Here is a 25,541-nt window from a genome sequence, read left to right on the forward strand (position 1 = left end):
GGATATACAGGCATAGTCTGACATGCACATCACATTAGAGTTAAGCAGATTTCAAGGCATTCAGAAGGATAAGTAGCATCCCATGGATTAATGTCACATGAGAAAGTTAGATCCCATGCTCAAAAACAAAATGCTAAAGACAATGGGGTGGGGGAGGGGGAGAGAATTTCAGTAAGAAGGAAAAATGGGATCTGTGTGAGTAGATCCATGTGGATGTACATCAACCAAATTAGTTTTTTTAAAGAACTGTATAGAAAATGGCATTATGGCCAGGTAACAGAAGATGAACATGAGAATATGTAATAGTACTGGGAATAGTGCCAGGTATGCTAATGTTCAAAAGGAATTGAAGCAGTCCAGGAAACTAAAAACAACAAGGGGGTGAGGGTTGAGGGCACAGAGGAAAGATTAGGCTATATTGGGAGGGAAAATTAGACCATTAGTTGTGGCATATGTGAAGATGATAACTAGCAATGGAGAAAAGATAGTTACAAAACAGTTATTTGCTTCAATTTCCTCTACCAAGGAGAATGACCTTTGTACTAGAAAGAACAGGAAAAAGGACTAGGACTTAGTAAGAGAATGATAGAGCCCCTGGTTGTCTTGGGAAATAGGGGCAGAACAGAATTCAGAAGTATTTTGCAACATCTTGATGGTTTAATCTCTCAACAATATGGCAGCTTAATCTTAGAAAGTCTCCAACCTCTGCTGAAGGAGAAATAAAATATAATAAATTGTATATGGACACAGTAAAGCCGATGGTCTCATCTACTGTTGCAACAATTGCTTCTTGTTTTTTGGGCATCTAGGTGGTGAAGTGGATATATACTGGGCATAGAGTCAGGAAGACCTGAGTTCAAATCCAGTCTCAGACACTTACTGGCTGTTATGGGAATTGGTATGGCACCTTCTGCTGGAGAGATGCTGTGGGGAAGCTCTGCCATGGGGAGAAGGCATGTGATTTGGAGGACATGTGACTTTAGCACTCAGAAGCTGGCCAGTTGGCATCCAGGAACTTGCATCTGTAGAGCCGCCTGCTGGAACTGTCAGTCGGGGTTGCCAGCAAATTACCTTGGGGCTGTGCATGTAGACAGCCCTGTTTCCAGTTTCACAGGAGGTTCCGGGAAGAAGCTGAGGAGGAGGGTGCTCTCTTTCACCCAGGACCTCGGTTTGAGTGGAGCAGAGATGCTGGATCACTTAGATAGATAGATGAAGGAATCTTGGCCTCTTTCTCTCTGATCACTAGATCCCAATGCACCTTAATAAATGCTTAAAAGTCTAAACTCTTGCTAAAGCTTCTAATTTGGGGTGACCACTCATTAGATTTTAGACATCATAGCTAGAATTTTAGCCCCTTACAGATGGTAACCTTTATATTGTGTGACCCTGGGCAAACTACTTAATCCTGTTTCCTTCAGTTTCCTCATCTATAAAATGAGCTAGAAAAGGAAATGTCAAACCATGGCAGTATCTCTGCCAGGAAGACTTCAAATGGAATCACAAAGAGTCAGACATGACTGAACAAGAGATCCTGAAGTTTTGTTTAAAATGACTTTTCATTATTGTAAAAGAATTTGGACACTTTCCTTTGTCTCTTGACTTTAAAAAGACTAGTTTTTGTCAAACACTTTTTTTTTCTTTTTTCTTTTCTTATTTTTTTTGCAGGGCAATGAGGATTAAGTGACTTGTCTAGGGTCACACAGCTAGTAAGTGTCAAGTGGCTGAGGCCAGATTTGAACTCAGGTCCTCCTGAATCCAGGGCTGGTGCTTTATCCACTAAGCCACTTAGCTGCCCCTTTCCTCAAAAACTTGATGCTTACTGTGTGACCTTGGGCAAATCACTTAACCCTCATTGCCCCACAAAAAAAAAAAAATTAAATTAAATTAAATAAATAAATAGAAATTAAAAGATAGGTTTTCTTATAATAATTCCTGCCAATTGCTCCCCCTTTCCTCCCTTGACTTATTCCCTTCTTTCTATACCCTTCCTCTGCAATGAACTTCTTTATCTATCTTACTAAACGCAGATACTGCTGGCTGGCTATATACTCTAAGGGACCCTGAAAGGTTAAAAAAACTAAGTGTGCATCCTAGAAAGCTGAAGCATCTATCACAAGCTATGCATCTTCCTTAACTTGCTAATAAATCTCTACTTTTGGTTTGGCTTCCTCTCCCAAGAGGTCTCATGCCTCTCAGTAGAGAGGATTAGACAACACCCATGAAGAATTCAAGTCACCTGGCCCAGATAAACTTCATCCTCAAGTACTGAAAGAACTGGCAGATGCTAGTTTTTTTTTCTGAGTCACCCTCAGAAATACTGAAAGATGGAGGAAAATGTGAAGCTGTCACAATTAGAGAAGGGCAGGGGCAGCTAGGTGGTGTAGTGGATAAAGCATTAGCCCTGGATTCAGGAGGACCTGAGTTCAAATCCAACCTCAGATAGTTGTCACTTATTAGCTGTGTGACCCTGGGCAAGTCACTTAACCCTCATTGTCCTGTAAAAAAACAAGCAAAAAAAAAAAATTAGAGAGGGCAAGTGTTACTTTTAAATGGAAGGGAATAGAATCTGCAACAGGGAGTTTGATCCTTCAATTTCTGATTCTAGGATGGATCATTAAAGAAATTGTTGGCCAACATCTAGAAACATCTAGAAAGGAAAGCAGTGACTACCAAAAGCCAGTATGGTTTCATTAAAAATATTTCATACAGGGGCAGCTAGGTGGCACAGTGGATAGAGCACCAGCCCTGGAGTCAGGAGGACCTGAGTTCAAATCCGACCTCAGACACTTAACACTTACTAGCTGTGTGACCCTGGGCAAGTCACTTAACCCCAATTGCCTCACTAAAAAAAAAAGAAAAGAAAAGAATATCTCATACCCAACTAACTTTATTTCATTTAATTTACAGGATTACTAAAGTAATAGATGAGAGGAATGTTACTGATCCAGTTTGCCTAGATTTGAACAAAAAATCTCATATTTTTCTTAAGTATAAAATAGAAAGATGTAGATTAAATGATAATCTTATTAAGTGGATTCAGATCTGGTTAGATGGCTGGACTTGATGAGTCACTGACAGTAGGTTGGTATCAACATGGCATGATCAAAAAAGTCTGGAAACCACTTCCCTAGAGTACCTGGCTTTCTGAAAAGGAAAAATTGTGGGGCAGAATTTCCTCTGTGAATCTGGTTCACATGTGTCTAACCTACCTCTCCTGTCTGATATCCCCACTCTTTTTCTCTTTTGAGCTCCACTTTCTTTAGCCTCCTTTTTCAAGGCAAATCCCTAATGGGGTTGCTTAGATGTATGAACTAGATCTGAACTATTCCTGGTCAGTCATCCATATGAATGTGTCCATACAAGTGCCTAGAACAAGAATGACAAGGAAGCTTCACACCTTGTATGGAGAAATATCCTTCATGACAGAAAAGGGCCTCAGAAGTAGAATAAAAAGGGCCCAGAACAATGCCTAGAGATAATCACCAAAACCATAGCTATTTTCTTCATACTCTAAAGTTGCTTTCCTCACAGCAATCATGTAAAGGAAAGAGTAATGGGAAGAATAGGAAAGATAGAGACAGGGAAATAGAGAGAGATAAATGGAAAGAGACAAAGTGAGAAACAGAGAGGAAGGAGGGAGAGAGACAGCAACATAGAGGAGAAAGGAGATGTATGAGGGAAAGTCACAGGAAAAGAAAGAGGAGGGAGTGAGATACAAAAAGAGAAACGGGGAGGTGGGGAGGACAGACACAGAGACAAGGACAAGAGAGAGAGGAGGGAAAGAGAGAAACAAAGAGGAAGATAGAGAGAGATGAAAAGAAGAGGCAGGAAGGGGAGAGTTGACGATTACTTGATTACCATGAAAGTGCCTTCCATGTTTCCCAGCAGCTTTTGTCCTAAAAAGGGACAGGGCGGAAGAGTTCCTTACCAAGGAGTCTCTCTTCTTGAGTTTCTCAAAAGAGAGGAAGCTGTATTCCTTTTCTTCTAGGTTTTGCCAGGGCAGCTAGGTGGCGCAGTGAATAAAGCACCAGCCCTAGATTCAGAAGGACCTGAGTTAAAATACAGCCTCAGATGCTTGACACTAGTTGTGCGACTCTGGGCAAGTCATTTAACCCTCATTGCCTCATGAAAACTAAATAAATAAATAGAATACTCTCTTCTAGATTTTGCTTATTTTGAGAGAGAAACCAAAATATAGAGGGAAGAGAGTGATGGAGAAAGATACAGAGACAGAGATGGAGAAACAGAGAAAGGAGGGAAAGACAGAGACAGAGAGGAACAGAGAGGTGGGAAAGACAGAGGCAAAAAGAGAGAAAAGCTGAGAGAAGTTTATTGAGTTACCTAGGGCCATACAGAAAACTGTGTTGGAGACAGAATTTGAACCTAAGTCTCTCCTAATTCTAAGACCAGCTCACTTTTCACTATCACATGCTGATTCTAATAATAATGTTCTTATAGCTAGAGCTGGAGCAAAGGCTAGCTAGAACTCAGAGCAGTGGGGGAAACGGGGGGGGGACACCATTAACCATTTGACTAAGCATTGTCTGCTACCCTTAGATCCAAGGCCCCCTCATCCTCCTGTCAGCAACTCAAGCATTTCCAAAAGAGAAAGTTTTATCTTCTCCTTTAAGCCTGCCCCTCACCCAGATTTCCTTACCTTTGATGACTGATGATATACTTTGATGACTTTAATATACTCATCCTTTCAGGCATCTTTTTTTTTTGGTGGGGCACTGAGGGTTAAATGACTTGCCCAGGGTTACACAGCTAGTTAAGTGTCAAATGTCTGAGGCTGGATTTGAACTCAGGTCCTGCTGAATCCAGGGCCACTGTGCCACCTAGATCCCCACCTCTTTCAGGCATCTTTCATCATTCCCCAGCCACATAGCCAATCATTCAATTCTTCCACCCATCATAACAATCCTTGTCTCTTTTTTCTCTTGCCATCATCCTAATTAAGGTCCTCAGAGCTTCCCTGCTGGAATTCTGAAATAGCATCCTGATTCTTCTCCCCACTACAAAATTCTTCCTTCCCACATGTATAAACTGATGTAGAAATAAGTGAAGAGAACAAGAAGTTTAAATAATAACAATAACTCTATAAGGAAAACCTTTGAATGACTTAAGAATTCTGATGTATGTAATGGCCAACTATAATTGTGGAGAGTCAGTCTAAAAACCTCCATATTTAAATCTTGTTTGACCTTTGGATACATGCACAAACAACCTTCAAGAAAGGGAGATCTGAAAAGATCTTTGTCCAAGTGTATCAGGGTATGAGGAGGATTCCTGTTTCCATGGAAAAATATGTCAAATGTACAAGGAACCAAGTGGTGGACATTGTGAAGAAGTAAAAACATGAGACCAGGGCAAAAGGTGGAGAGTTTTCTGCACAGGTGGATACTCAAAATCTAGTAAGTGTGGGGGCAACTAGGTGGCAAAGTGGATAGAGCACTGACCTTGGATTCAGGAGGAACTGAGTTCAAATCCGGCCTCAGACACTTAACAATTACTAGCTGTGTGACCCTAGGCAAGTCACTTAACCCCAATTGCCTCACAAAAAAAAAAAATCCAGTAAATGTGGAAGACAAACCTGACCTAGGGACAAGGGGTACAATGAAAAGGAAACATCTTGCCTTCTTCCTACCAATTCTGAAACCCAAATATTTCCTTTATTTCTCAAAGTTCTCCTAACCTCACTCACATTGATTGTGAAACTAAAAGTGAATGAATGTTTGTTTCAGTTAAAAGGATACCAAGCCTGCCTCTCTCCTCACTCAGAGTGGGACAGAGGACAGTTCTGAGCTCCTTTTCCTCTTGCTCCCTTCTAAAAAGATTCATTTCTCTGAGGCACCCGATCACTTCCCAATATACAAGAGCCCTAGAGGACCTTTCCACAGAAAAGAGGTAAGCAGAACTATACAATATTAATAGTCCTTTCCATTGGCAATGTAAGTGACATATGCTTGCAATGTTTTCGTTTCTTAAGAGAAATGAAGGAGTGTGTTTTAGCCTCAAAGATGTAGAGGCAACAATAGTCATTGCTTTTTACATGAAATCTGTTGTGAAAGAAATGATGTTCCATTTTCATTTAATTTTTTAATAGCATGAACTTTTGTGCAGTTTCCCAAAAGTTTTTTTGGTTCACCTCATATTTAGATTGTTAATACATTTTGAATTCATTATGATACATTTTATAAGATATTGATCCATGCTTGATTCCCACCAAACTGTCTTCCATTTTTCCAAACAGCTTTTGTCCAAAAAAAAGTCCCTCATTGAGGAGTCTCTCTTCTTGAATCTCTTAAAAAAAAAAAAGAGGGAGCTGTGTTGCTTTTCTTGTAGGTTTTGCTCACTTCGACTATCTCACTGATCAACTTTTCCATTTTTTTAACTGGCAGTAGATAGTTTTAATAACTGCTACTTTGTAATATAAAATGAGATCTAGAAATGCCAAGCCCCCTTCATTCCCATTACTTTAATTTAATTTCCTTTTTGTATTCTGGACTTAATAATCAACAAAATATTTCAATGTCAAAAAGACTAAGAGGCTTTTGTAAGAAACTGTGCATTTTTAGGCACAATTTGCTTTTACAAATATATATGTGCATACACATGCATAGCATTAAATTAAATAATAAGGGAGTGACACAACTGTTCTACTCATTTGTATCTCCTGTACTTTTTTGTTTTCTGCACAGTCAAAAAAATGTTTTACTGGTGCTTCTTTTTTTTTCATATTTATTACTACCCACCAACATCATTCCATCCTGCCCAAACAGAACTTATCTGTTGCAATAAGTGTGTATAGTCCAGCAAAACAAATTAAAACACTGGCCATGTCTACCAATTTTGGTCTCATTCTGTATCTCAAGTCCAATATACTTCACCCAAGATGTGGGAAGTATATTTATCATCAGTCTTTCCAAGTTACTCTTGTCTGATGCTTTGAATTAAATCCTTTTAGATCTTGGCTATAGGAGACCTTTATTAGAGAAACTGGCTACAAAGTTGTCGTTTTTTTCCCAACAACAACAATCATCATCAACAATATAATTATCACAGTTAAACGTTGTACTTTAGATTTTGCAAAGCACTTAACAAGCATCATCTCATTAGATCTCACGCAGACACTCACAAAAAGATCTCACAACAACCCTCTAAGGTAAGTACTACATGAATAAAGATCATCTAAGTGAGGACCAGAAAAGAACAAGCACCTGTCCATAGTCACATGCTTCTTAAGAGACAGAAATCGAATCCACATCTTCTGGCTCCAAATCCAATTAGCCTTCCTTCCTTCCTTCTACCATGTACATGACAACTTTTTGCACAGATTAATAGCTTTTTTACTTTTCATTTGACTTAATATTCTATTTTCCCCAATTACATGTAAAAATAATTTTAGCATTAATTTTGAAATGTTAAGTTGCAAATTCTTTTGCTCCCTTCTTCCCTTGCCTTCCTCACTGAGAAGTGATTTAATATAGGCTACACATATGCAGTTGTGTAAAACATATTTCCATATTAGTCATGTTGGAAAAGAAAACACGGACCGAAAAAACACAAGAAAAATAAAGAAGTATACTTCCATTTGCATCCAGACTCCATCAGTTCTTTCTCTGGAGATGGAGAGCATTTTTCATTATACGTTCTTCAGAATTGTCTTGGGTCAGTATGTTGCTGAGAAAAGCTAAGTCATTCATAGGTGATCATCATACTATATTGCTGTTACTGTATCCAATGTTCTCCTGCTTCTGCTCATCTCACTTTGCATCAGTTCACCTAAGTTTTTCTAAGTGTTTTTTTTTCCTGAGAGCATCCTGCTCATCATTCCTTATAGCACAATAGCATTGCATCACAATCATCTACAAAAATTTATTCAAACATTTCCCAATTTATGGACAATTTATGTTTGTTTTTACATGGGTAGGGGTTAACTTGAAGCTACCATATCATAGCTGTCTAGCATTATTATTAAACTATTTTGCATAATCAATCTCTAATTCTAATTATGGATTGGCAAAATATTAATTTTAACAACTCTGGAATAGATAAGAATTCATTTTATGTGACTTTTGATAAACCACAGTCATGTAGTCATATCAAAGTGGATCTGCTTATCTGTTTTTGTCATACAACTTAAGTGGCATCTTTCTTTTAAGACCATTAGGGAAATTGTTACCTATACCTTTTGCAGTAGTGAATTTTTTAAAGCTTTAGGCAGGTTGTCAGTAAGTAACCACTGTATTCAATCTGAAAACTTAGGAATTCAGTATCCTTTTTGATGAATGCAAAGTACTGTGCTTACTCAGCTAGCTAAGATAGCCAGTAGTCCTTCCAATCTATGCCAGGGGAAGGCATTCTGGTGCCTTCAATGGCCATTCTGAATGTGATATTGACCTTCATCCCCCTCTGTCAATGGAAATGGTCACTTTTCCCATACTCACTAAGATGAGTAACTATGGCAGATCTCTCTGGCCAGTTCCAGGCTCTATATGTGGTAAGCAAAGGTGCCCTCCTGGTTTGGGGGAATAGCATGATTCACCAGCCTGATGGTCTTTGCCTCCTTCCCAACAATTTGCCAGCAGGGTAAAGATAAGCTCATTGGCCATGCCTATGCCCACACAGTGATTCAGGTGCCAGTTTCCCTTGCACATGGGTGGAACCCTCGGGCTGTCTCTAAATTCTTACAATGGCAGAGAAAATGGCTAGCCTGAGGTCAGAGGCCAAGGCCAGCTTGATTCCCACACAAGAATGCAATGTTGGAAATGGGAAACATGGCTCTCTTGTTCACTGTGCTCCTGAGCTAGAGCACAAAGGAAACCAACACAGTTTCACTGCTTTCAATCTTGTTTAGTTGCTTCCATTCCTCCAGGTTGAAGAGCCCTTTCACTGCCCCCACTTAAAGTGAATACTTAGATACATCCATTGATCCAACATACAATTCTGGTAAAGAGTTTATTCATCAGGTTCTCAGAAATACCTCTGTGGATTTCCCTGTACAGGGTCCACACCCAGATATCCAAGGCCTGAGCACTGCCCCATGGGGCCCAAACCCCTGCAAGCATGGAGACCACACCCAGTGACCTCACCCAGGGGCAAGCAAAGCTGTAGTAGCCTGATAGTCCTCCCTCCTCAGACAGGAACACTCCTGTGGGCTGGGGCACCCCTGACTTGATTCTCAAAAGAAACTAGGCTAATAGATGGGGGGATGCAAATTCCAAATATTGGACACAACCAAAAACACAAATGTGAGGTTAGAAATAGTGTGTGCAAAGACACAAAGATAAGAAATAGAGTCACATATGAGGAACAACTAAAAGGCCAGTTTTGTTAGACTGTAGACTGCACAAAGGGAAGAATCTGTAACAAGATCTCAAGAGCAGGTTTGGGGCTGGGATGTGAAGGGTTTTAAGAGACAAAGAGAAGGATTTCTTTTTCATACTAGAGGCCCATTGCAGTTTATTGAGTAATAATAAGAGCTAATATTTTTGTAGTTATTTAAGGTTTACAAAGCACTTTACAAACATCTCAATTAATACTCACAACATCCCTGGGAGGTAGCTACTATTATTTTCCCCATTTTACAGATGGGGAAACTGAGGCCCATGAAGGTTAAGTGACTTGCCCAGGGTAATACATCTAGTAAGTACCTGAGACAGAATTTTATCTCAGGTCTTCTTTTTGTCTTGTTTTGTTTTGTTTTGGCTTTTGGTTTTGGTGAGGCAATTGAGGTTAAGTGACTTGCCCAGGGTCACACAGCTAGTAAGCATTAAGTGTCTGAGGCTGGATTTAAACTCAGGTCCTCCTGACTCCAAAGCCAGTGCTCTTATCCACTGTGCCTTCTAGCTGCCCTCCCCCTTAATTTTATTTTAAAGATATCATCATGGGGGCTAGGTGACACAGTGGACAAAGCACCCAACCTGGACCCAGGAAGACCCAAGCCCAAATCTGGCCTCAGACACAAGGCACTCACTAGTTGCTGGACCCTAGGCATACCACCCACCTCTGACTGCCCCACCAAAAAAATGATAAAAATTCTTTACAGATACCATCCTTTCATAATAAATTCCTACCTGTAGCTTCTGTCTAAATTTATTCCTATCATCTGCCCTAATATTGAGAAAATTCTTATGAGTTAGACGTATCATCTTCCCATGTAAGAATGTAAACAGTTTAACCTTTTAACATCCCTCATGATTTATTTTTCCTGTTTACCTTTTTATGCTTCTCTAGGGTCTTGTATTTGAAAGTGAAATTTTCTATTCAGTTCAGATCTTTTCATCACAAATTCCTGAAAGTCCTCTTTTTCATTGAAGTCCCATTTTTTCCCCTGAAAGATTATACTGTTTTGCTGGATAGGTGATTCTTGGTTGTAATCCCAATTTTTTTGCCCTCTGGAATATCATATTCATAACCCTCTGATCCTTTAATGTTAAAACTGCTAGATCTTGGGTTATCCTGACTGTGACTCCATACTACTTGAATTGTTCCTTTCAGGCTGCTCACAATATTTTCTCCTTCAACTGGGAACTCTGGAACTTGGCTATAATATTCCTGGAAGTTTTTATTTTGGGATCTTTTTCAGGGGGTCATTGGTGGATTCTTTCCATTTCTATTTTACCTTCTACTTCTAGACTATCAGGGCAATTTTCCCTGTCGATCTCTAGGAAGATGATATCTAAGGTCTTGTTTTGATCATGGTTTTCAGGTAGTCCAATAATTTTCAAATTATCTCTCCTGGACCTACTTTGAAGGGCAACTGTTTTTCCGAGAAGATATTTCACATTGCCCTCTATTTTTTATTCATTTGGATTTGCTTTATTGTGTCTTGATTTCTCATAAAGTCATTAGCTTCCATTTGTTCAATCCTAATTCTTAAGTAATTATTTTCTTCAGAGAGCTTTCCATTTGGCTTTTCAAGCTGTTGACTTTTTTTAATAATAAAAGTATTTTATTATTTTCCAGTTACATGTAGAGATAGTTTTCAACATTTGTTTATATGAGACTTCCAATTTCAAATTTTTTCCCTCCCTCCCCTCAAACCCCCAACTTTTTTTCATGACTTTCCTGCATCACTCTCATTTTTTCCTCTACCTCTCTTACTTTATCTTCAAAGTCCTTTTTGAGCATTTCCATGGCCTGAAACCAATTCATCTTTTTCTTGGAAGCTTTAGATATAGGAGCCCTGACATTGGTATCCTCTTCTGAGGGTGTACTTTGATCTTCCTTGTCACCAAAGAAACTTTCTATGGTCTGCAACTTTTTCTGTCTGCTCATCTTGCCTGCCTTTTTCTTGGCTTTTAAGTCCTTCTTAAATTGGGTCACTGCTTCCAGACTGCACTATCCCAAGCTTCAGGGGGTCCAAGGTGGTATGATTTGAGGAGAGGCAGGTTCTTCCCTTTGCATGGCCTGTGCCCTGGCCTGTAAATAACCCCAAGCCTACTTGCTCTTCAACCAGGAAACAAAATTTTGTTTTGCTGGGTTAATAGCTATGGCAAGCCTGTGCCGCTCCCCACCTGGGCCCACCACTCAAGATTGCTTCCTGGTTCCCAGCAACTGGGGTAGAACAACCAAATTCTGCCTCAGCTCCAACAGAGACACCTGTAATCTTCCCCCAGCCAATGACTTGACCCTCTCACCAGACTTTGAGCTGAATTCCAGAAGTCAATTAAGAGTCTCCTGAAGTCTCTTTCTCTGGTGAGGTCATGGTGGAGCTAGATCTATGTCATCACAACTGTGGAGTTGGGCTCTACTCCCACCCCAGTACAGTAGACCTTTTTTTTTGGGGGGGGGGGCAATGAGCGTTAAGTGACTTGCCCAGCATCACACAGCTAGTAAGGGTCAAGTGTCTGAGGCCAGATTTGAACTCAGGTCCTCCTGAATCCAGGGCCAGTGCTTTATTCACTGTGCCACCTAGCTGCCCTCACAGCAGACCTTTCTTGACAACCTTCTAAGCCATCGTTGGCTGGAAAATAATCTCAGCCCGTCCTTTTGGGGGTTCTGCTGCTCCAGGAATTGTCCTATGGCATTATTTGGAGGTTTTTGGCTTGATCCTGTGTGGAAGTACAAGAGTTTACTGCCTTTCCTCTGCCATCTTCGTTCCACCTCCAATTTTTTTCATTTCTTAAAAGAAATGAAGAAGTACATGCATGAAGCCAATTTTGCATAAAACCTATTACCTCCTAATACATATACCAATCAACAATTTTTGCCCTTAGAAGTGTTTTACTCCTGTCTATAGAAGTTGTGGGCTATTTGAAACTGGATATATATAACTTGTTTGCTGCCTTGGCAGGACTCAGGATAATAATAATGCTATTAAGAGCAGGGCAGCTAGGTGGCACAGTGGATAGAGCACTGGCCCCGGATTCAGGAGGACCTGAGTTCAAATCCAGCCTCAGACACTTGACACTTACTAGCTGTGTGACCCTGGGCAAGTCACTTAACCCCAATTGCCTCACCAAAAACAAACAAAAAAAGAGTAAGGGAGAGGTGCAGCTAGGTGGCACAGTGAATAAAGCACTGGCCCTGGATTAAGGAGGACCTGAGTTCAAAACTGGCCTCAGACACTTGACACTTACTAGCTGTGTGACCCTGGGCAAGTCACTTAACCCTCATTGACCCACCCCACCCCCCCAAAAAAGTAAGGGAAAACTAGGGGAGATATCAGGGTCTGGGGAGGACTCATGATTCCATGTAAAAATATGTCAAATGTACAAGGAACCAAGTGGTGGACATTCTGAAGAAGTGAAAATGTGAGACCAGGGCAGAAGGTGGAAAGTTTTCTGCACAGGTGGATACTCAAAATCTAGTAAGTGTGGAAGACAAACCTGACCTAGGGACAAGGGGTAAAATGAAAAGAGAACATCTTGCCTTCTTCCTACCAATTCTGAAACCCAAATATTTCCTTTATTTCTCAAAGTTCTCCTAACCTCACTCACATTGATTGTGAAACTAAAAGTGAATGAATGTTTGTTTCAGTTAAAAGGATACCAAGCCTGCCTCTCTCCTCACTCAGAGTGGGACAGAGGACAGTTCTGAGCTCCTTTTCCTCTTGCTCCCTTCTAAAAAGATTCATTTCTCTGAGGCACCCGATCACTTCCCAATATACAAGAGCCCTAGAGGACCTTTCCACAGAAAAGAGGTAAGCAGAACTATACAATATTAATAGTCCTTTCCATTGGCAATGTAAGTGACATATGCTTGCAATGTTTTCGTTTCTTAAGAGAAATGAAGGAGTGTGTTTTAGCCTCAAAGATGTAGAGGCAACAATAGTCATTGCTTTTTACATGAAATCTGTTGTGAAAGAAATGATGTTCCATTTTCATTTAATTTTTTAATAGCATGAACTTTTGTGCAGTTTCCCAAAAGTTTTTTTGGTTCACCTCATATTTAGATTGTTAATACATTTTGAATTCATTATGATACATTTTATAAGATATTGATCCATGCTTGATTCCCACCAAACTGTCTTCCATTTTTCCAAACAGCTTTTGTCCAAAAAAAAGTCCCTCATTGAGGAGTCTCTCTTCTTGAATCTCTTAAAAAAAAAAAAAGAGGGAGCTGTGTTGCTTTTCTTGTAGGTTTTGCTCACTTCGACTATCTCACTGATCAACTTTTCCATTTTTTTAACTGGCAGTAGATAATTTTAATAACTGCTACTTTGTAATATAAAATGAGATCTAGAAATGCCAAGCCCCCTTCATTCCCATTACTTTAATTTAATTTCCTTTTTGTATTCTGGACTTAATAATCAACAAAATATTTCAATGTCAAAAAGACTAAGAGGCTTTTGTAAGAAACTGTGCATTTTTAGGCACAATTTGCTTTTACAAATATATATGTGCATACACATGCATAGCATTAAATTAAATAATAAGGGAGTGACACAACTGTTCTACTCATTTGTATCTCCTGTACTTTTTTGTTTTCTGCACAGTCAAAAAAATGTTTTACTGGTGCTTCTTTTTTTTTCATATTTATTACTACCCACCAACATCATTCCATCCTGCCCAAACAGAACTTATCTGTTGCAATAAGTGTGTATAGTCCAGCAAAACAAATTAAAACACTGGCCATGTCTACCAATTTTGGTCTCATTCTGTATCTCAAGTCCAATATACTTCACCCAAGATGTGGGAAGTATATTTATCATCAGTCTTTCCAAGTTACTCTTGTCTGATGCTTTGAATTAAATCCTTTTAGATCTTGGCTATAGGAGACCTTTATTAGAGAAACTGGCTACAAAGTTGTCGTTTTTTTCCCAACAACAACAATCATCATCAACAATATAATTATCACAGTTAAACGTTGTACTTTAGATTTTGCAAAGCACTTAACAAGCATCATCTCATTAGATCTCACGCAGACACTCACAAAAAGATCTCACAACAACCCTCTAAGGTAAGTACTACATGAATAAAGATCATCTAAGTGAGGACCAGAAAAGAACAAGCACCTGTCCATAGTCACATGCTTCTTAAGAGACAGAAATCGAATCCACATCTTCTGGCTCCAAATCCAATTAGCCTTCCTTCCTTCCTTCTACCATGTACATGACAACTTTTTGCACAGATTAATAGCTTTTTTACTTTTCATTTGACTTAATATTCTATTTTCCCCAATTACATGTAAAAATAATTTTAGCATTAATTTTGAAATGTTAAGTTGCAAATTCTTTTGCTCCCTTCTTCCCTTGCCTTCCTCACTGAGAAGTGATTTAATATAGGCTACACATATGCAGTTGTGTAAAACATATTTCCATATTAGTCATGTTGGAAAAGAAAACACGGACCGAAAAAACACAAGAAAAATAAAGAAGTATACTTCCATTTGCATCCAGACTCCATCAGTTCTTTCTCTGGAGATGGAGAGCATTTTTCATTATACGTTCTTCAGAATTGTCTTGGGTCAGTATGTTGCTGAGAAAAGCTAAGTCATTCATAGGTGATCATCATACTATATTGCTGTTACTGTATCCAATGTTCTCCTGCTTCTGCTCATCTCACTTTGCATCAGTTCACCTAAGTTTTTCTAAGTGTTTTTTTTTTTCCTGAGAGCATCCTGCTCATCATTCCTTATAGCACAATAGCATTGCATCACAATCATCTACAAAAATTTATTCAAACATTTCCCAATTTATGGACAATTTATGTTTGTTTTTACATGGGTAGGGGTTAACTTGAAGCTACCATATCATAGCTGTCTAGCATTATTATTAAACTATTTTGCATAATCAATCTCTAATTCTAATTATGGATTGGCAAAATATTAATTTTAACAACTCTGGAATAGATAAGAATTCATTTTATGTGACTTTTGATAAACCGCAGTCATGTAGTCATATCAAAGTGGATCTGCTTATCTGTTTTTGTCATACAACTTAAGTGGCATCTTTCTTTTAAGACCATTAGGGAAATTGTTACCTATACCTTTTGCAGTAGTGAATTTTTTAAAGCTTTAGGCAGGTTGTCAGTAAGTAACCACTGTATTCAATCTGAAAACTTAGGAATTCAGTATCCTTTTTGAAGAATGCAAAGTACTGTGCTTACTCAGCTAGCTAAGATAGCCAGTAGTCCTTCCAATCTATGCCAGGGGAAGGCATTCTGGTGCCTTCAATGGCCATTCTGAATGTGATATTGACCTTCATCCCCCTCTGTCAATGGAAATGGTCACTTTTCCCATACTCACTAAGATGAGTAACTATGGCAGATCTCTCTGGCAAGTTCCAGGCTCTATATGTGGTAAGCAAAGGTGCCCTCCTGGTTTGGGAGAATAGCATGATTCACCAGCCTGATGGTCTTTGCCTCCTTCCCAACAATTTGCCAGCAAGGTAAAGATAAGCTCATTGGGGGCAGCTAGGTGGCGCAGTGGATAGAGCACCAGCTCTGGAGTCAGGAGTACCTGAGTTCAAATCTGGCCTCAGAGACTTAACACTTACTAGCTGTGTGACCCTGGGCAAGTCACTTAACCCCAATTGCCTCACTAAAAATAAATAAATAAATAAAGGATAAGCTCATTGGCCATGCCTATGCCCACACAGTGATTCAGGTGCCAGTTTCCCTTGCACCTGGGTTGTCTCTAAAGTTCTATAATGGCAGAGAAAATGGCTAGCCTGAGGTCAGAGGCCAAGGCCAGCTTGATTCCCACACAAGAATGCAATGTTGGAAATGGGAAACATGGCTCTCTTGTTCACTGTGCTCCTGAGCTAGAGCACAAAGGAAACCAACACAGTTTCACTGATTTCAATCTTGTTTAGTTGCTTCCATTCCTCCAGGTTGAAGAGCCCCTTCACTGCCCCCACTTAAAGTGAATACTTAGATACATCCATTGATCCAACATACAATTCTGGTAAAGAGTTTATTCATCAGGTTCTCAGAAATACCTCTGTGGATTTCCCTGTACAGGGTCCACACCCAGATATCCAAGGCCTGAGCACTGCCCCATGGGGCCCAAACCCCTGCAAGCATGGAGACCACACCCAGTGACCTCACCCAGGGGCAAGCAAAGCTGTAGTAGCCTGATAGTCCTCCCTCCTCAGACAGGAACACTCCTGTGGGCTGGGGCACCCCTGACTTGATTCTCAAAAGAAACTAGGCTAATAGATGGGGGGATGCAAATTCCAAATATTGGACACAACCAAAAACACAAATGTGAGGTTAGAAATAGTGTGTGCAAAGACACAAAGATAAGAAATAGAGTCACATATGAGGAACAACTAAAAGGCCAGTTTTGTTAGACTGTAGACTGCACAAAGGGAAGAATCTGTAACAAGATCTCAAGAGCAGGTTTGGGGCTGGGATGTGAAGGGTTTTAAGAGACAAAGAGAAGGATTTCTTTTTCATACTAGAGGCCCATTGCAGTTTATTGAGTAATAATAAGAGCTAATATTTTTGTAGTTATTTAAGGTTTACAAAGCACTTTACAAACATCTCAATTAATACTCACAACATCCCTGGGAGGTAGCTACTATTATTTTCCCCATTTTACAGATGGGGAAACTGAGGCCCATGAAGGTTAAGTGACTTGCCCAGGGTAATACATCTAGTAAGTACCTGAGACAGAATTTTATCTCAGGTCTTCTTTTTGTCTTGTTTTGTTTTGTTTTGGCTTTTGGTTTTGGTGAGGCAATTGGGGTTGAGTGACTTGTGCAGGGTCACACAGCTAGTAAGCATTAAGTGTCTGAGGCTGAATTTGAACTCAGGTCCTCATGACTCCAGAGCCAGTGCTCTTATCCACTGTGCCACCTAGCTGCCCCTATCTCAGTTCTTCTTGATTTCAAATCTAACACTCAATCTACAATGCCACTAAACTGCCTAAAATAGGGAGCGTGACATAAATAAATAAATATCATTTAAGGAAAATCTCTTTGGCAGCTGTGTATAAAATACTTTGAAGTGGGACAAGATTTGTAGATAGGTTGTTCTGGGGTATAAAATGATTTCCTTTGGGTTTTGAAATACTAATTTATTCCAATTTATTCTTTCACTTCCAACTCAGGTACAGTGTGAAAAGCACTGGCTCTGGAATCAGAGGACCTGGGTAATCTGGTCTCTGACATTTACTACCTATGTGACTGGGAGCAAGTCATTCAACCTCTATTGGCCTCAGTTTCTTCATCTAGATGAAGATGTTTAAGAGAATGAGGACTGAGAAAAGAACATTGGCTTTGGCAATTAAGAGATCATAGGTAACTATGGAGAAAGCAATTTCACATGGATAATGAGGCTGGAATCCAGATTGTAGAGAGTTAATAAAAGAGTGGGAAGAGTATATGCTCCCCCACCCTGACTTCCCTCTTCTTCCTCTTCATTGTAAAAGTTCTTCCCATATCTTTTATGTGAGATAATTTATCCCACTCTACCCCCTCCCTTTCCTTCTCCAAGTGCATTCCTCTTTCTCACCCTTTAATTTTGCTTTTTAAAATAATCATCCTAACATATTCAACTCACACCCATGCTCTCTGTCTATGTATACTCCTTCACACTGTCCTGATATTGAAAAAGTTTTAAGGAGATAGAAGTACCATTTTCCCACACAGGAAAATAAAAAGTTTAACCTTATTGAATCCTCTATGATTTCTCTTTCCTGTTTACATTTTTATGCGTCTTTTCAGTCTTGTACCTGAAAGTTTCATTTTCTATTCATTTCTGGTCTTTTCATCCAGAATGCTTGGGGGCAGCTAGGTGGCGCAGTGGATAGAGCACTGGCCCTGGAGTCAGGAGGACCTGAATTCAAATCCGGCCTTAGACACTTAACACTTACTAGCTGTGTGACCCTAGGCAAGTCACTTAACCCCAATTGCCTAGCAAAAACAAAAAAAAAATGCTTGAAAGTACTCTATTTCATCGAATATACATTTTTCCCTTGAAGAGTTATACTCAGTTTTGCTGGTAAGGTGATTCTTGGATGTAATCCTAGCTCTTTTGCCCTCAGATCCTTTAATGTAGAAACTGCTAAAGCTTGTGTTGCCCTGACTATGGCTCCATAAATTGTTTCTTTCTGGCTATTTGCAATATTGTTATTTGAACTGGGAGCTCTGGAATTTAGCTTTATTATTCTTGTGAGTTTTTATTTTGGGATATCTTTCAGGAGTTGATCAATGGATTCTTTCAATTTCTACTTACTCTCTGCTTCTAGAATCTCGGGTCAGTTTTCCTTGACAATTTCTTGAAAGATGGTGTCTAACATCTTTCTTTGATCATGGCTTTTAGTTAGTACAATAATTCTTAAATGATCTCTTCTGGATCTGTTTTCCAGGTCAGTTGTTTTTCCAATAAGATATTTCACATTTTCTTCTGCTTTTCATTCTTTTTTTGTTGTTTTATTGTTTCTTGATATCTCATGGTGTCATTAGCTTCCACTTGCCAAGTTCTAGTTTTTAAAGAATTATTTTCTTATGTGAGCTTTTGTACATCCTTTTCCATTTGTCCAATTCTACTTTTTAAGGAGTTCTTCTCTTCATTGAATTTTGTGCCTCTTTTACCATTTGACCTATTCTGTTTATTTTCTTCAGTATTTTTTTGTACTTCATTTACCAAGGAGTTGACTCTTTTTTTCATGATTCTCTTGCATCATTCTCATTTCTAATCCCCATGTTTCCTCTACCTCTCTTACTTCATTTTTGGTTTTTGGTGAGGCATTTGGGGTTAAGTGACTTGCCCAGGGTCACACAGCTAGTAAGTGTTAAGTTTCTGAGGCTGGATTTGAACTCAGGTCCTCCTGACTCCAGGTCCAGTGCTCTATCCACTACGCCACCTAGCTGCTCCTTACTTAACTTTTAAAATCCTTGTTAAGCTCTTCCATAGCCTGAGACCAATTCATATTTTAGTTTGAGGCTTTATATGTAGCAGTTTTGACTTTGTTGTCTTCTTACTTTGTGTTTTGATCTTCCTTGTCACCACAGGATATTTTTTCTATTTTTGGCTCATTTTTCCAGCCTATTTCTTGACTTTTAACTCTATGCTAAAGTAGGGCTTTTCTTCCAGAGTGAAGGGGGCACTGTCCCACGCTTCAGGTTTTTATCAGCTGTTTTCAGAGATAATTCTGGGCACTTGTAAGTTTTTAGTTCTTCAAGGTGGCATGATCTAAGGAGAGGTGTGTTTACTACTCTCCTGGCCTGTACCCTGGTCTGTGAGTAACCACAAGCATTCTTTTCTGCTCTGCAACTGTGACAAGTTCCACAGTGTTCCACTGTGGCTATAAGCCTTGGTGTGCTACTGCTCTTCCTGCTGCTGGAAAGGTTGTAATAATTTACTGCCTCATAAAGTCTTCTCCTATTTCTTCTAGTTTTCTGTTGTAAACTGCTTTCTTTGCCCTCAGCTCCTCAATTCCTCATACCCATCTGTGTTATACTTGTCTCTCCCTAGTTCCTGCTCAACTCTACCCTCTCCTTCCATCATGCCCCTTAGGAACTGAGACATATAAAAAATTCAAGATACATAGTTTCTGGGTAATTAATCATTTTATTAATTATACTAGTAATTAATAAAAGGATGGTCACTTGGCCATCTCTCCTAAACCAAAGACCCTTCATGGAATCCACTCAATGTCTATATGCCCTTGGAAGAGTGGGTGGGTTCTTGAAAGTGTAAGGGGGCTAAAATTCTAGCTATACTATCTAAAATCTAATGAGTGGTCACCAATAAATCATAAGCTTTAGAAAGAGTTAGTTAGTTTTAAGCATTTATTTTTGTTTGTTTGTTTGTTTTTTAGTGAGGCAATTGGGGTTAAGTGACTTGCCCAGGGTCACACAGCTAGTAAGTGTTAAGTGTCTGAGGCTGGATTTGAACTCAGGTCCTTCTGAATCCAAGGCTGGTGCTCTATCCACTGCGCCACCTAGCTGCCCCAGTTTTAAGCATTTATTAAGGAGAATAAGAGAGAGAAAGAGGCCTAGATTCAGCCATCTATCTCAGGGAGCTACAGTTCTCTTCCTCCGCTCTCCACTAGAGTCCTGGTAAAAGAGAGCAAGAGAGCCAGCCTCGCCCCTTCTTCCTCCCACAAGTAAACGTCACTTCCTGATACCAAAGAAAAGCCACATGGCTCGCCCTCAGGCTCCTTCTCCTCTTGGTGGAGCTTTCCTACAGTAACTCTCCAGCAGGTGGTATCATTCCAATCATTATAAAAGGAACCAATCAACTTATTGATTAACAGTTAATGAGAGAATGAATATTATAATGAGAAGTGGGCTTATTCTAATGAGGGTCTGGGGAATGTCACTCTGATCACTCAGTCTTGGTCAAAGAGACTTCTCCATGGCCATACCACTCTGTCTAGGGTAATCTAGATGAAAGGGGGTATCCAATTCTACCTAGACCTGTCTGACTAAATGACACGAAGGCCCCCAATCCACCAATTCACCCGAACTAACACTTCTTTAGCTTTTGATCATATCTGAGTTTTCTCAGTGGGGTGTAAGCACCCAAAATTTCATCTTCTCATCAGACCTGCCCTACAAAAGCTGGATAACGCACAGGTTTCTGTTTTCTGAATGAGGAAATAAGAAAGGAAAAGCTTAATCCTTATTTAATAATTGATTTTTAATATGAGAGAAATAATCATTTCTCTTAGAACTCTTATTTTATTTTAACAAACTACCCTTCAACGGGTAGTACAGTCAGTGGAGTGCTGGGGGCCTGGAGTTAGGAAGACCTGGGTCCAGACCTGGCCTCAGACACTCACTAGCTGAATGACCTTGGGCAAGTTTCTTAACCTTTTTGCCTCAATTTCCTCAACTATAAAATAGGGATAATAATACCTACTTTCTAGGGTTGTTGTGAGAATCAAATGAGATTATATTTGTAAGCAGTACTCAGCACAGTGCCTGGCAAATAGTAGGTATTATATATAAATGCTTATTCTCTTCCTTTCCTTTCACCCTTTTTCAAACTTACATCTCCTTGCAATTTCAGAAATCTGGATCTACCTTGAAAATGCTGCATCTCCAGCTACCCTTTCCAGAACCAGATAGAGGTATCTTCTCTCATGTACTTCCTCCCCAACTCTTCTCCCCATCTGGGCAATTCAGAAGTCGGCTCAAATATATCAGGCCTTTATTTGTTGTTTTGTTGATTATCTAGACTTAAGAAGGGTGGGGTGAAGTGGTGAAGAAAATGTTAATATTGCATATTAAATCTAAAATTGTATCATGCTTACAGGCGTTTTGCCCCTGAGGAGCTCTATGTTAAACATTTACCAGCATTGGGGCCAGGCTAGGGAGTAGCTCTACTTCCTGCTCCTCCCCCATCCCTCATTCACACACAGTCTTTTAGCTTCATTAAATTTAGATATTTTAGCCCATCCAGAATCAGGTAGCTGTTATCTCCTGACCATTCTCCTTCCTCTCTCAAGGAGTTCAGTACCTGACCTACAGTCCTCAAATGGGAGAAATATTATGGAGAAACAGCAAGATCGGGCAACTGATTGGATATGTGAGATGTGGGATAGTGAGGAGTCAAGGATAATGCTGAGCTTATGAACTTGGCAGGCTAGAAGAATGGTTGTGCCTTCAACATATCTGAGAAAGTGAGAAGAGGGGTGAGTTTGGGGAGAAAAGAAAATGAGTTCTGTTTTGGACAGGTTAGATAGAGGTGTCTCTGGGATAGCCATTTGAAATGTCCAAAAGGCAATTCAGGGCAAATTCAGGACTGAAGCTCAAGGAGAAACCTCCATAGATGTGATAATTTGGGCAACGTGTTCTCTCTCTCTCTCTCTCTCTCTCTCTCTCTCTCTCTCTCTCTCTCTGTCTTCTTTCTTCTCTCTCCTCTCTCTCTGTCTCTCTGTCTCTCTCTCTCTCTCTCTCTCTCTCTCCCCTCTCTTCTTTCTTCTCTCTCCTCTCTCTCTCTGTCTCTCCTCTCTCTCTCTGTCTCTCTGTCTCTCTCTGTCTCTCTCTCTCTGTCGCTCTCTCCTCTCTTCTTTCTCCTCTCTCCTCTCTCTCTGTCTCTATCTATCTATCTATCTATCTATCTATCTATCTATCTATCTATCTATGTGTGTATTTCTCTGTGTTTCTTTACTTTTACACATGACGTATCCAATACCAATACCACCCAGGTATAATTCTTCCTAATTTATTTTCAACTTTCTATTCCCTAGCACCAGCCCCAGAGCATTCTGCATATTGTTTAAATATCTGAATTGAATTTAATTGTTTGAGGTCTTATTTCTACTGTATGTTTCCACCTCTCTTTAGAGTTTGTGCTTCCCACCTACATACAGAGGACACTGGGAGAAGGCCTCTGAATTAGATCTTCAGATGTTTATGTTCTCTGCTGTCAATTCATGGTTGCTTGGTTGTTTGGTTGGTTTTACTGTAGGAGTTGTCTTATCTTCTCTTGTGGATTTGTGGTTATTACATTATATCTAGAGCATTCTTTCCTTTTGAGGTCAAAGAGTTGAATAGGCTTGCCAAAAAGTGAATAATTTACCTTCTTGATATAGTGCATCTTCATTCTTTCTGTCTCCACCAGTTCCTTCTCATCAGCCTTCAGTGTCCTCAATATTTGAAAAAAAAAGTTGTCCCTTGATCCTTCTATCCTAACCAACTACTGCCCCATGTCTTCTTTCCTTCCCCTTCACTTATCAACCTCTTTTTATTTTCTTTCCTTTTTTTTTGGAGGTAATTGGGTGACTTGCCCAGGGTCATAAAGCTAGTAAGTGTATGAGGCCAGATTTGAACTGGTGCTTTACCAATGCACCTAGCTACTACCCCCTCTTCCCACCCTCTACTGCTCAACTTCTTGAAAAGCATTTATACATAAAGAGTTAACTTGTTCAGGATTCGTTCCATCCTCTTTTCAGCCCCTAGTAATCTGCTTTTCACTGTAGACAGGGTGATGAGATGAGTTTGGATCGGAGAAGGATCATCTGCCTCAAAGGCCTTTCCTTAAACTTCTGCTCTACATGCCTTTTGCATGTCTTCCTCCCTTCTTCCTTCCCATGCTTTCTCACCTCTCCAGATCCTACTAATCCTTCAAGGCCCAGGGATTCATTTCCACAGAGTTGAAGGTCTTCCTTATCCCTGCCTCTCAGAATCCTTAGCTTTTTTCATAAATTCAACTCTGGTGTCATCTCATCATCCTCTTTCCCAATGCCCACAACTTCTTGCTTTTCCAGCTCTGGAGGAAGAACACAGAATGAGGAAATGGTTTTATCTCCTTTGTGTTAAAGTCAGAGCATTGTCCAAAGACAGGTCAGTAGCTGACAGAGAGAGGAGCCAACACCATCTCAACAGCAGAAGGATAAAAGCACAGGATAAAAGGTAGAGGAAACAAAAAGGAATTGATATGTGTATGTGAATTGTGAATGTACACAAAGGTAAACTTGCTTGTATGTGTGAATGAGAAAACCATAGGATTATGGATAACCATTTGTCAGAAATGATGGGATCGGGGCAGCTAGATGGCGCAGTGGATAAAGCACCAGCCCTGGATTCAGAAGGACCTGAATTCAAATCTGGTCTCAGACACTTGACACTTACTAGCTGTGTGACCCTGGGCAAGTCACTTAACTCTCATCACCCCACAAAAACAAACAAAAACAACAAGAAATGATGGGATCATAGATTTAGAGCTAGAAGGGGCCATCTAGTCTAATTCCATTATTTTACAGATGAGGAAATTGAGGCCCAGAGAGAATACATTACTTGCCCCAGGTCACATGAGTAATAGGTGGCAGATAGGCAATGATCTTAGGTCTTCTGACTCCAATGACAGAAAGTTTTTCTTTGGTAGGAGGGATGGGGGGGCAGCTAGGTGGTGCAGTGGATAGAGCACTGGCCCTGGAGTCAAGAGGACCTGGGTTCAAATCTGGCCTCAGACACTTGACACTTACTAACTATGTGACCCTGGGCAAGTCACTTAACCCTCATTGCCCAGCGAAAAATAAAATAATAAATAAATTTTTTTTAAAAAAGAATTTAGGGTAGGAGGGATGGGGCAGAAAATTTGAAGAAGTCTTAAATGAGATAAAATAGAAAGAGTGAGACAAAGAACCTAGGTTTGAATCCAAGCTCAATACTTAGTACCTGGGTTGTTTAGTTGTTTTCAGTTGTGTCTGACTCTTTGTGACTCCATTTGGGGTTTTCTTGGAAAAGAAACTAGAGTGATTTGCCATTTCCTTCTCCAGTTCGTTTTACAGATGAGGAAACTGAGGCAAACAAGGTTAAGTGATTTTCCCAGGGTCTCACAGCTATTAAGTATCTGAGGACAGATTTGAACTCAGGAAGGTGAGTCTTCCTGACTCCAGGCCTGGCGCTCATTCCACTATATCACCTAACTCCCTTGTATCTAAGTAGCCTAGACAAATAATTTAACCTGATTAGGCCTTAGTTTTCCCAACTATAAAATCAGAGAATTGGACTAGACACCTAGGGTCTCTGACCTCTAAATCTATGATTTATCATCTTTAAGTGACTTGGAGGGATGAGTGAAGTTTCTGTGAGTTTGGGAGGTATGGGCACCTGTTAATGAGTTAGGGGAATAAAGGTAAAGAAATAAGTTTGGGAGGTATTAAGGTATGTTATTTAGTGGATTTGGGAAGCAGCGTGACCCAATGGAAAAAGCACTGTCCCTGGAATCAGAAGAGCCTGGGTTCCAATTCCATTTCTGCCACTTACTACCTATATGACCTTAAACAAAGTGTTTAATCCTTCTGGGTCTCAGTTTTCTCATCTGCAAAAAAAAAGAAGAGGTTGAATTGGATGGCCTCTAAGGTGCCTTCTACTTAAAATCTAAGAGCAATAAAAGTGTGGGCGTGAGCTGGGAGGGAAGGGTATATAAAAGTATGAAAGAATATGTGAAGATGAGAGTGGGGTGAGAGAGTTTGAATGAGTGAGGTTAGGGGTGAGGTTGGATATAATTGAATTTGAACAATGAACATAGGTGTGAGCTTGTGAGAGGATTGTAACCAAAAGAAAGAAACTGAAAATGGTCCCATTGTCTTCTGAACTGGTCAACCTCATATGGAGAGAATTGTGCCCTCTTCTAGCCATCACATTCTAGGTACCTCCTCTCTTCTACATAGCCCAGTACATAGCA

At 39.9% G+C, this 25,541-nt stretch overlaps 1 protein-coding gene across 4 annotated transcripts in view; it reads left to right on the plus strand.

Moving 5' to 3' along the window:
* The first annotated feature begins 5,735 nt into the window (after nt 1–5,735).
* The window catches only part of LOC122745693 (ecto-ADP-ribosyltransferase 5-like), a 32,847-nt gene continuing 13,041 nt past the window's right edge, over nt 5,736–25,541 (plus strand). Inside the window, exons 1-3 of one of the 4 annotated variants that reach the window (XM_043991113.1) lie at nt 5,736–5,907; nt 13,079–13,150; nt 21,417–21,477. The gene's annotated coding sequence lies outside the window, so the exon portion shown is untranslated. Of the gene's footprint in view, nt 5,908–12,987; nt 13,151–21,416; nt 21,478–25,541 lie in introns of those variants that run through there. The other 3 variants (XM_043991111.1, XM_043991112.1, XM_043991110.1) reach the window with 3 other exon arrangements.

The sequence above is a fragment of the Dromiciops gliroides genome, chromosome 3 (genome assembly GCF_019393635.1).
Source record: "Dromiciops gliroides isolate mDroGli1 chromosome 3, mDroGli1.pri, whole genome shotgun sequence".
NCBI classification, from domain to species: domain Eukaryota; kingdom Metazoa; phylum Chordata; class Mammalia; order Microbiotheria; family Microbiotheriidae; genus Dromiciops; species Dromiciops gliroides.